The sequence below is a fragment of the Harpia harpyja genome, chromosome 16, assembly GCF_026419915.1.
Source record: "Harpia harpyja isolate bHarHar1 chromosome 16, bHarHar1 primary haplotype, whole genome shotgun sequence".
In the NCBI taxonomy this organism is placed as follows: Eukaryota; Metazoa; Chordata; class Aves; order Accipitriformes; family Accipitridae; genus Harpia; species Harpia harpyja.
In genome coordinates, this window is record NC_068955.1 from 20,241,839 (window position 1) to 20,254,215 (window position 12,377).

Here is a 12,377-nt window from a genome sequence, read left to right on the forward strand (position 1 = left end):
TCATTGTAAAAATCATAGGTGGATGTCTTTTAAGGTTTTGTTAGAAATCTTTGTGACTTTACACTGCAGTTTATTCCATATATTTCCATCCTTTTGAGTCACACTGTTCAACCTCCTACTTATTCTTAATAGATTAATTTGCGATTGCTCCCTCGACATTTCAGCCTTTCATGATGGAGAGCAATTCCTCTCATTTCACTCATCAAGGCTCCATATAATAATGAAAGTTCCCATAGGTCACCTCTATTGCACCTTATTTCCTTAACCCCTTTAGCCTTCCCCCCGATGAGCGTTCTTAAACGTGGAGCTGTCTGGGCTAAGGCAAAAATAAAATTTCTCCTGCAAGGCAACTGCAACCGAATCCATATAGCATCAGTTCTATAGAAAATGCGACTATAGCCATGTGATTTCAATTCTCCAACACCTTTACATTGCCATAATATCCTATTTGGGTTTTTTCCAAACACACAGAACTGCTGGGCTTTTTCACTAATAACCCCAAGTCTCTTCTTTCTTTGGTACACTAAATAATATGAACTCTGATGTGGTTCACTAGCTCTAGAGTTACGTTATAGCCACTAAAAGATCCAAATCCTCCTTGGCTTGGTAAGCATTGCTTCTTACTGTTTGCTTAATCTTTACATTTGGCAGAATAATCAATGTCTGCTATTTTACTTGCTATAATCTTTCAGAATAAAATTGATAGGCAAGATTCTGAGCTGCTGTAAGCTGGCACGTCCCTAGCATCACTTCACTGGTCCAGCTTCACACATTAAATAGATGCTTCAAAACAAACCTGGAGGGCAAGCTGCCAATTTGAATTTTCCAGTTGTTACTTATGACCAATAGCTGTTTCCTAAGTTGTGGCCCTGCTTCATGATTTACATTTATGTAGGGGAAAGTCCCGACACAGCCTGCAGGCAGGCAGGCAGGCATGCTTGCGCACTGTGGAAGAGTTGCAGCTCTGGGTGCAAGTGAAGGGTAGCTGAAGGTGTGCAAAAGTACCCCTGTTCTCCCAAGAAATCCACATGAAAAGAACAAATCATTGCATTTTTTTAAAGAACAATTTTACATTGCATCATATTCCAGGATCTCGCTTCTTTTGTGCAATCTGTCCGTTCCACAGAAAACAAAATATTTCTGACCACCAATATAGCACTAAATAAAACAACTGCCATTCACGTGCACAGCCTTGAAGGTTGTGTATCTTTAGGGGCAGGAGACAAGAGTTAGTTCAAAGTAACTCAGGCTGATTGGGTTGGGGATAATTCTCTGGCAACTAAGGATGGGACTGAGACCAAAAAAATAATTTCAAATAACTATGAAGGAGTCACAGGATAGCAACACCTTTCAGTCTCTAGAGACCTAGAATTGATTTGAACTAGTCTACCACTTAAATGGAGAAAAGCTATTATCCCATCACTAATCTCTTGAGCCATTCAGTCCCACTTGAACCAATTTTTTCTTCAACAAGCTATTTTACATATTTCACTTAGCCCACAATCTTTATGGGAGAAGCTTATCACATGATTTGTGTAAAAAGATAAGTACCTCTCCCCGTTGCTTTTCTGTTTATTCTTGGGTTTGTTGCCAACTTGACAGAACTATTAAACGTGTTCCTCTTCTTCTCTCCTTATGGAACCCTGCTTTTCTTGCTACCATTCGCAAAATAAGAGAATTTCTTAGTAGTTTTTGGAAGAAGACCCAGCCCAGAAGCATGTATTCTAGAGATTTTTTTTTCCCAGATAAATGTAAATTTATTGCCCTCAAATATCTTAGCAGTCATCAGCATAATGCTGATAACTCCTCAATAGCCCTGCAGCCCAAGAAGGGTCAAATCCAGGATTTGCAGTGTAAGAACTGAAGCACAGCATTGCTAAGGATCAAATTTGCAAAAGTAGTCTTCATTTTTAGGTGCATTCATGGGCACCAAAAGGTGGACACAGTGCCCACAAGTATATGAAGAAGCTGTAACTAATAATTAAGAATGTCTTAAAAATGAGGTCTTTGGTGTCTGATACTAGACTTGCAAAAAATTAAGACATCCATATTGGAAAGCCACTTATGAAAAGGGGGCTGCAAATGAGGCCATCACATCTGTGGTAGAGCAAAGCTGAGAGTCAGGTAGGTCGGAGCTGTGGTTGGTGATGGGGCCACACCAGCCCAGTAGGAGAATTCTTTCTGGTGAGAAAGCAAACACACGTTCATACTCAAACCTTTTGACTTCCCTCCCTGTTTTTCCACTATTTCATGCGCTCAGAGGAGCCTGTTTTGTCCACTTCATGCTTTCTCTTCCTTAAGCGTTTTCCCTGTAGTTTCTCCCACCACTGAATTTACTCAGCCTCCTCCATCACTCCTGGAATTAGAATCCATGCCTTTGAAAAACCTGTGCTTTCTTCATTTCAGGCAGCTAATCCCCCTCCTGCTCACCCCGCAGGTTACACTGACGGAGCAACACTACTTTGATACTGTTCCTCTGGCAGCAATTAGAATCAAATCAGCACCAGGCTGTTTATAAAAAGGGATGTTGCCATAATGACACTATCAATTCTTCCAAACATTGTAGCTATTTATCAAGTGATTAAAGTAGAGTAACTTACTCCAGTTTTACTAGCCTATTTTCCATTGGAACTTAAAAGGTTTTACTGCCTCAAGTATGGCACTTGGACTGCTAATAATTTCGATTTTATTACATTATCATATTTTTTAGATTTATTTCTAGGTTTTGCATAAGATTCAAATTGTTACCCAGTTTATAAAATAAGATAAATTTATCTTGGTCAAAAATCACATTAAGATAATTATCTTGCCCTTTTGGCAGATAATTTTGTTTGTAATATATTGAAAATGCTTATTTTTTGTTTTTCTAACCACTCATTCTTGCAAAAGTGGCTATTTTTTTCCTGACGCAGGCAACTCTATTTCCCTCTCACTGTCAGGAGCTGTCATGTCTCCTCCCATTTTCCCCTCTCCATTAGGGGAAAATCAAACAAAACGTGCCTGCTCTTGGCTTGCCAGCAAGCTACCATGGACGCCTGTATTCCTGGCGGGCACAGCAGGGCTGACTCGTCCGCCGGTCGTGCTATGCTGCAGTGTCAGGGACTCATGGGGAGTGCTTATCAGGCAGTCTCACACTATGATTAAGGTAACACTTACCAGAGCAGGGTGTTGGCAATACGCACACTAACAGACACCGTGACAGCCTCTTACCCAGCCAACGTGCTATGGATGCATGTAGCTTCACTGTGCTCCTCAACAACTCCCTGTTTCTCTTTGTTAATGAAAGTATTAATTGCCGATAACCAACAGAAAAGACCACTTCTTAAAGAATGAACGGAGGTCACCAGCTGATTCCTTCTCCCTTTGCCCTGTCCATCAAGCCTGGGTATCCCTGAAACTGCTGCACTGCCTCCCCTCACAAATCCACACTTCTCCTTCCACCTCCTGGAAGTAGCAGGCTGCAGATAACACTGTAGCCTGCCAAGGCAATTAATTCAGAGCCAATTTAGTCAGATACTAAGTATCTGCTAAAACTCCCAAATTACTACTTATCAGGTATCAGAAGAAAGTTGCAGCAACTAACCCTAGAATAAATCACACCTGTCCTCTGCCCTGCCCACAGGGTCTCTGGGGAAGGTTATTTATCTGAGCTTTATCTTCAAATATCTGGATGTCTGTCTTGAACAGCCTCAGTACCTTGGCCCTAGGATTTCTGAAAAGCCACCTATGATCTCCATTATTAGCAGTTCGATTAACTGAAATCAGATTTTTCAATTCATGGGAAATTTTGATACTTAAAAAGCACAAATTCACAATTAGATCAAACCTGTAAGAGGCTTTTTTGTGAAAAAACTCCAAATAGTGCTTGTTTAGGGGGAAAAACCAGCTTCAGGAAAGTTAAAGTTTCAAATTTTATTTAGAATGCATGGGGTTTCCTTTGCGCATACACAGCATTATTATAAAATAATGATTTGTACTGACATGTTTTAATTTGACATCAATAATTAGTTAAAATAAAATAGCTCCTCCGACTTTAAAAATTATTAACGGCATGTGCTGCTTAGTACTGGTGGAAATAACTCTGTTACACAATAACGTAAGTGGCATTCTGGTGTAGAAAAAGAATAGTGATACCTAGAGTTTTGAATAGGATAAACAAGGATTTTTTCAATTATTCTAATAAGCTAGCATATCAAGCACTCATGAGAGAAGTACCAACAAACTCTATGGGGTAATATTTGGGTAATATCCAAAAGGTTTTGAGGTATGATATTGAAATATGAACTTTCTTTGAGTGAAATTTTTCACATTTCTCAATATCTAACGTAGCCTCGGAGATTTACAAAAGCAATTCTCTCCCTGTATTTTTCCCCACTTCTTGCTCAAGGGCCCAGGAAGGTACAGGGTGCATGCCATCTTTTTTCTGCTTTAATGGAGGCAGAGAAAAATGAAGCAGTTCAAAATTGGAGAACACCCAAGAAAAGTCCCAAAACAGAGCTAAACCAAATTTTCTTTGAAACATTTGGGCTCCATTTCAATTTGGGCTTAAAGTGAAGATCAGTTGACATATTTGTGTTATTTCTGATGACAATTCTATGGAATACATACAGACAGAAATTCACCAATTTCTAGTGAGAAAACATCGACCTTTCTCCTTCACCGTTGCTCAGAACCCAGACAACGTTAAACCCCCTTTGTGCCACCCTCCACGGCCACGCAGCCAGCAACGTGGGGACAACGCACACATGGCAGAAGTCGAGTACAAGGGAGGCAGCTAAGGCTCCCTGCAGTGAGAATGGGTTCAGTTCTGTGGATTTCAGTGCAGTCACAGAAAAATCACACCAACAATTTGTATAAATCACAATCCAGATGGGTTGGCAACAAAAGTTTGACTGCTTTGCACACTCCATGTCTCTGAACATTTTTTCTCATGTAATGACAGGGTGAAGAAGCTGATGATCACAAATATGGAGTGTATCACCCTGTCCTTTAACTTCCTCCTTATTGCTTTTGCAACATAATACATGCATCTCAAATAAATTAAACATGTGACATATAAAATCAGTTCATGTTTTTGGGGGGTTGTCAAAATCCTAGGAAACCAAAACGCTGAAAATCACTTGTCAAAATGTTCTGGGATGAAGTAGTTAAGCTGTCATCGACAGCTTAAACACTGTTTATTTGAATATGTAAAGCAACTTTTTGAAAAAGCAAAAGTACAGAGTCTGTTGATCTGTTCTTTCTCCAGACATCTTAATTCTGCTTCCCTGACCTCCTGGGAAAGAAAACTTCACATGAAGCGCGAGGCCATATACAACCGCAGTGAAGTACACTGCTCTACTGACACAACTGGTTTGAAAAAGTATGGCAATGGTATTACCATGGTACTACAGGATTATTACTCTGCAGTGCCCATTATTTGAAATAGAGTTACTCTGTGCTTACCACAAAACAGCAAGTAGCATTTTGCAGTAACACAATAAATAACCCATGTCATCTATGTATCTACACCTTTTGCAGGAACAGATACAGAGCCAATCTAAAAACAAATCTAAAAGTGCTATAATAATGCCGGAATGACATGCCTCTTAAGCTGTTTACAGCTGACAGACTAAGTGAAATTGTTTGACAAGGAAGAACACAGTATGTGTTGACAGCCCTGCTTAGTTCATATTTGAAAGGCAAAATTAAAGTCATACTTTTATAAGGTGCAGAATCCTGCTCACTTGAAGGACATTCTCTTAAGCAAGGCATGGTATTAAGCCTCTGCCATCCTCCTCCTCCTGTCTCCCATTTTTACGTGTGGGCCACTAAGTGGCACACCTCAAAAACCAGTCCTGACTCCCTCTCTCAGTAATTGCTTGTGAAAACGTATCATTTAGAAGAGTATGGAGAAAGCAACAGCGAGAGCAGCCATAAATGTTCACCCCCAATAATTTAAGGGAGCACGGCAACATATGGGCAGCATTTGGCTTTTCTTACAGCAGGCAGCACCATTAGGAAAGAGCAAACATCAAACAAAGGCTGAGTACAAATCCCCTCTATCCACAGAGACACCTTTCACTTGATTACAGGATACGAGAGAAAAACAAAAAAACACGGTGAATCCTAAAAGAAGTAAATAAGAGCTAAGATAGGTCAGAGAAAAGGGCTGGAGACAGGCACTAGGAAAACCAGACCAGTTTGGCAGTACTTGCACAGCTCTAAGGCAAAGGGACTGGGAAGTCTCAAAGGACAAATGGTGGCAAATAAATGGCCTCTCATTTTTACCTTGTCCTTGTTAATCCTGTGGGCTAGCAGTAACCAGAGGCTGTCAGCAACTCATGCAGTGGTCAGTGTGAGAGTAATTTGGTGGGCTCAGTCCAGCTACTACTGAAGAGCTTTCTTCACTGCAAAAACTCTTGCTAATACTTGGCCCCTCACTGTTAGAGGCCGTGGGAAGCCATCAACATTCACCTTCCCTCCCACTTGGAGAGACAGCGACTCTGTTATTGTAGGGCAGATGCCCCAAAGAGGGAACAGCCAACACCTGCTATTCCTTTTCTGTGGATAAGCCCAGAGGTTCAGCTGCTAGCAACGCCAGTCAGTCCGGCTCTTTTAATGAGCCCTGTAATTTATGAAAATGAGCCCAAAGTTGCCAAATGAAATCCTCTCACTGAGGGGAACTACCAGGAAAGCATTAGGAATATTCTGCACTTGGAGGCACAGGATGCGGTTACCGCTGAGTGTACTGACTCTACCAGTTCAGCTGACCAGGACCAAGGAGCCGCACTGTCGGTGTTCAAGAGGAGCCTGGCTGCTGGCAGCACCTTCCTTACAGGTAAGTGGAGAGCTAGATCCAACTGTAACCTTAGTCCAGACTTAATACGGAGCGGTTCCCAATAGTTTCAGGTGCAGCTCCATGTCTGGAGCCCACCGGCAGATCACAAGCAGGGACTGTTCAAAACTTCTCATTGAAGCTGCAGTTCAGGAATCGGAACCATGCTGAGTAGAAGTGTTTTTTCAAACTAATGGAAGTTTTGCCTACATATTTCTTCCCACACATGAAGGTCATCAAATGTTTGTGTGCCAAATGTTAGAATTGATGCCATCCTAATGAACTCTGAAAACATTTTCCTGTCAAAGCAAATAGAACAAGTTGACATCACTGATCCCAGCATCGACCAAAGAGGAAAAACAAACAAACCATCAGTTAAAAAACCGGAGGGGTTTTTTGTGCTCTAAGTTCAAGGATGTGAGTCCAGCAGTGCAATGACAAAGGGGAGCACGGTGCAGATGACAAAAGAGTTACGCTCACCGCAAAGGAAGTCGATCCTGAGGAAAAGAGATTGCTTCAGCATCAAGGTCAGAAATGCCTGGGCGCTCCCTCCTCCTACCACGTGGAGCACATGAGGTCCCTCGTGTCTGAGCTGTGCTGGGTTATTACCTGTAACGTGTGCCACAGGCTAGGACCTGACTGGAGACTAAAACTTACTACTGAACCCTGTCAGAAGTTGCAAACGGATTACACTCTTAAAAGCAAGCCAGCTGCTCTCAACTTGTCTACCAAGAAACTTTTTCTTTCCTATCGGAGCTGCCTAACCTTGTGGCTTCCTCCTCCATCTCCCAGGGGATCTCCCAAACCATCTATCCAAGTATAAGCCATGGAGTGGCAACCCTGCTACAATTGGATGCAAGTACAAAGGAAGTGTATCTTACAGTTATGCTGCTAAATTGGGTTTGGGGAGATCCAGACTCATTTCTTCCTTCTAACACGATTCCTGTATGTCCCTTGGCAAATCCGTGAAATCATTCCACATGGGAAATAACCATACCTCCCCCTTTGCCTCTCCTCTTGTTCAGAAATTTGGGACAGGGTTCATCTTGCTGTGCACAGTTTCTAGCAAAGAAATGCCCGGTCACAATCTCTCTTTGTAGCTCAGTGGTTCAGTACACAACTAATTAAAGCTAATTTTACTATTCACACAGTACAGAGGAAAATATAGAGACTTTCTGCAGAGTACACAGGGGGTCTGCAAGCCCGATCAAAGCAGCTAGGTACCAAGCACTGATGAAGTTCCCAAACTAATGTTTCTCCTCAGCTGCCTTGGCCATTTTGTGAAGATTTTTCACAGAAATTGCTGCAGAATGGAGGTCCTGTTGAAAAGTACAGCATTAAATTTGGCAATAATGACAGAGGAACCAGAGCAGAATTAAAAGGATGAAACATACTTTGTTGGTCCCTACATCATATGCATTTCCATTTTCTTTACTGTTTTAATTCCCAGTTCTCCCATGCTCACCCTGTGCCATCACCCATGTTTTTTGAACTGAAAGGTATTATCTCAGCTCCCATTTCTCCAAAAGTCAGTTCTAATCTCAGTCACTCTCCAGCCCTGCAGTTTTCTTTCTCCTTGACAAGCCTGACCGCTTAAATTTCTATCAGCTCAGACAACGTTTACCCACACCTCTTTCTGTTCCCATCTCATTTCTTCCCCTTCCAGTTTTTGTGATGCCATCATACATCTATGCCAGCACACAGAGCATGCAGCAATAGACATATAGTTCCTGACTGTGTTCAGGAAAGGGGAAAGGTTGAAGTGAATAACATCCTGTGTATGAATGATTCCCTTGCTTGTTATACTACAGTGCACTGTGCTTTCATATACTGTGATGGATGTGAGTTATGGGTCACTCCCTCACTTGTGAAAATAAATGTACAACACTTGCCAATTGTTATACTGTATATTACAAAATTCTATCACTTAAGATTTATACACTTAGCAAACCAATCACACAAACAATACAGGTACAGCACAACGGCTCTACTGCCAGCTTTTTTCTTGTTGAGACAGACAGATGCAAAATCATCCTTAGCAATAAAGTGGTGCTACATTATCCAGAGGGGGACATTTTATGGGCAAAGAGTTTATCGTATTCAGAGTTTGCCTTGGGTGCAGTGGACTTAGCATGTGTTAAGTAATGCTTAAGTGATTTGCTGAACTGGCCTAATAGCACAAAACACTCCTGGCTCTATTTGCTTATAAATACATTTCAAGGCACTGATTGAAGTCTGTAGTGCCCTAAATGGTCTGGGACCCAGTTACTTAAGAGATATCATCTCTCCTTATAAATCTTACATGCTAATTCAGAACCATAAGTCGTTCTTGCTTTCTTTTTCTGGGTGGACAGTGGGGTGTCTTTAACAGGAGATGCAGGAGCCTGGAACCTGTCCTCGTCGGGCTTTGCACACAACAATGCTTCAGAGGACAATTTCAAGGAGAAATACGAAGCTGGTCTCTTCAGTGTGACAAACATCAGTTAATCTCTTGAGTGATCTTTTACATCATGTTAGCAACAGAGGGCCTGGCTGTGACTGGCCATGTGTTCAGGAAAGCTATTCCAGAAACCTTTTTCTCTTCCTCCTATAACCACAGAAGCAGCGCAAGGGCTGAAAAATCATATTCTCGCATGCACCACCTGTCCACAAGGTCTGAGCTGTCCTGGCATCCAGGTAATGTCACCGGAGAGACTGGAAACCCTTGCTGATCCCAGCAAGGCTCCCTTAAAATATTCACAGCGCCACTGGCACATCTTAGCTAATGAGAGTGGGTCCTGGCCACTTGTATTTTATTTACAACCTTGTCTTCCATTTCAGGTTCATTTCAACTGGCATGAGCTGCTGAAGTACTGGATGCCCTTATCTGCTTTCCTCAAGGGAAACAGATACATAAAGTACATAAGATTGCAGGTTTTTAAGATTAAATGCTATAAACACAGATTAAATTATATGCTTTTTATCCCTTTAAGGAACTCTCGTTCATGACATTCTGTTGTGAGTTTCCAAAATAATTTCTACTTACATTTACATTTAGAAGCATTTAAAGCACAGCAAAGAGCGAATGCATTTGGTGACATAACTGGCAACAGAGAGCTCAGGTGGTGGTGAAGGGACCAGGGCTCTGCCTCCCGGCTACTCCCAAACCCAGCTACCCCCAAAAGGCAACAGAGGAAACACCGAGGGCAGCTGAGCCCACTCAGGGCAGGGCTGCGCAGGGCCCTCCGCGGGGTACCAGAGGGGCCGCCAGCAGTGAGGAAAGGTGATCTTGGCACAACCTCTTCTCAAAACCGAAAACCTGACACTTAGGAAAAACAACAAGGAAACCATTGCCTTAATCTCTGTTTCCATGATGCCAGGGAAGACCGTCTGGTCACCTTCTTGAGAGGAAGCTTGATTACTTGTCTTTTCAGTAAGGCTGCCCTGATGAAAAGGAACTGAGGGAGACAAATAGCCACCCACAGGATAACAGCCTCAGTGGGTTGTTTTGCTGTTTGCTTTAGTTCACTGGCTTAAAAGGGTCAGCAACCTTCATTCCGAGGACCCTATTAGAGAAGTAGCTTTGAGCAAAACATATAATTAACCTTTGGAACTCACTGTAGCAGGATATCATTGAGGAAGCATGAGAGATCGATCTTCATTTTTTAAAAAGGATTGTATATAAGCAACTCTAAGGACGCAATCAAATCTTTATCAGTATTTTCACTACAGAGAATTCACTGGTAACATTCACTAAGCACTGTGCTTCTGGGAATCAAGAACAAGCAAAACCAGGGACTAATGGCAAATTCTTCACTCACCAAATGGTAGGTCAATATGATGGGCAAAACCAGTAAGGTTAATCCAGACTGCTTAAAGTCTTCAGAAACAACTGCTCACAGAGGCAGGAATAGCAACTACAGTCGGTGAATGGACATTTGACCTATTCCATTATGGCAATTTTTGTGTCCGGCTCTTTGCTTCATGTCCACTTACTTGCTAGCTCCCAAGTGATGGCCCTTCACAACCTTAGAAAGATTAACCAAAAGTACATAAACTCCAGGCTGACCACAAAGGCTTAACAGGCAAGTTGAAAGCGGTATACACATAGAGAAGATTTCACACGGAGAGAATCAGGAGCCAACTGAAAACATTTTATTTAATGTGCAGGAGACTCAAATGGCTTCTGCTAAGAAGAACCCAACTGACAAACCTGTGAATGACATCCTTTAAGTGACTTCTGTCATATTTAGAAAAAATGTAAAATCCCTAGGTTAGAGGGACAGAGCAGCAGACAGGAGACGTGAGATACTTGGAATGTGCTGACATTTGGAGTACTTTGAAGCAGTAAGACTCACAGCTCTCCTTCAAGACAGAGAAGGTCTGAAATGTGCAGCACATGCTGAACAATCAGGGTTACGGCAGCAAGAGGATGTGGTAAGGATCTGTGTAGACAGGACGCCACAAGTTCTCCCATTTTGTTACCATTACCGTCAAAAATAAGCAAGAAAACACATCTTTAGCACTACTGGGTGAACTTATCAGAGAGGCAATAATTTTGTATAATAATATTTCTAGCGACGTGTAACTAACTACCTGGCATTCACAGGGCTCTATCCTCAGCAGTGTAACTCACCCTGGATCCCTCCACATCCATCAATCTATTCCAGTTTTGAACAGGTAAGCCTTTAGATTTGATCCAAAGGATCTTCATAAGCTAAAAAAAAAAAAAAAAAAAAGTAGTTTTGGCTTTAACGCTACTCTATACAAAGCCAAAATGTCGTCACGTGTAGTGGTGTGGAAAAAAAATCCAACTAACAAAAGCCCCTGCAGCCTTGTGAAACACAGAAAGGGAAACTATGCTGTGAGATCTGACAGTAATAAAAACATAACTGGATTGATTCTAGAGAATTTATTGAACAAAATATAGTTAGGGTCTTTTTGGTTTGTTTTGTTTTAACGATTGCACACCACTTAATTTTTATGAGCTCGATTATGCCTTTAAGGCACATTCCAGCAGAGGGCTGAGGTGAAAAAGCCTCTCCAGGGAGGATGCAGCAGAAGAAAAAGCCTCTGGGATGTGCAGGAGTTGAGCTAATCCTTTCTAGGCATGTGTTCGGCATTACCTGCTTGCAGCTCTCACACTTCCCAGTGGAAAAGCAAATCTGTGGGCCCATGGCTAGGAAGTTTCTGCTTCCTTTGGCACGCTGTGCCCAGGTGTGAGACTGGGCTGATCCAAAGCCTCCTTCAGGCATAACAGCTGCAGACTTTTTCATGAGCAACTTATCAACTTTGGGACCTGGTCCCTTCACCACCACTTCAGCACCAAAACCTGGGCTTTCTCAGGAAGGACAGAGATCATGCGCCCCATGCGTCCCAAGGCAGCCAATGCTGGCAAGTTTGTTTTTGAAAACTCTTAAGTTGCTCACTCTAGAGAATGTATCATGACTTAAAACACTGAAAATACTTAACTCAGACCAAAGAATGAACTGCTACTCTCACCTGCCCAGCAGACCAAGCCATAACTAACACTGAAGGTCATGAAGCCCTTCGACCCTTCTCCTTCCCCAGTGACAGAAAC

The 12,377-nt window shown here is 42.1% G+C and overlaps 1 long non-coding RNA gene across 1 annotated transcript in view; it reads right to left on the reverse strand.

Annotated features, from left to right (window-relative positions):
- The window catches only part of LOC128152829 (uncharacterized), a 162,320-nt gene that overhangs the window by 55,197 nt on the left and 94,746 nt on the right, over positions 1–12,377 (reverse strand). The gene's annotated exons all lie outside the window — the stretch shown is intronic.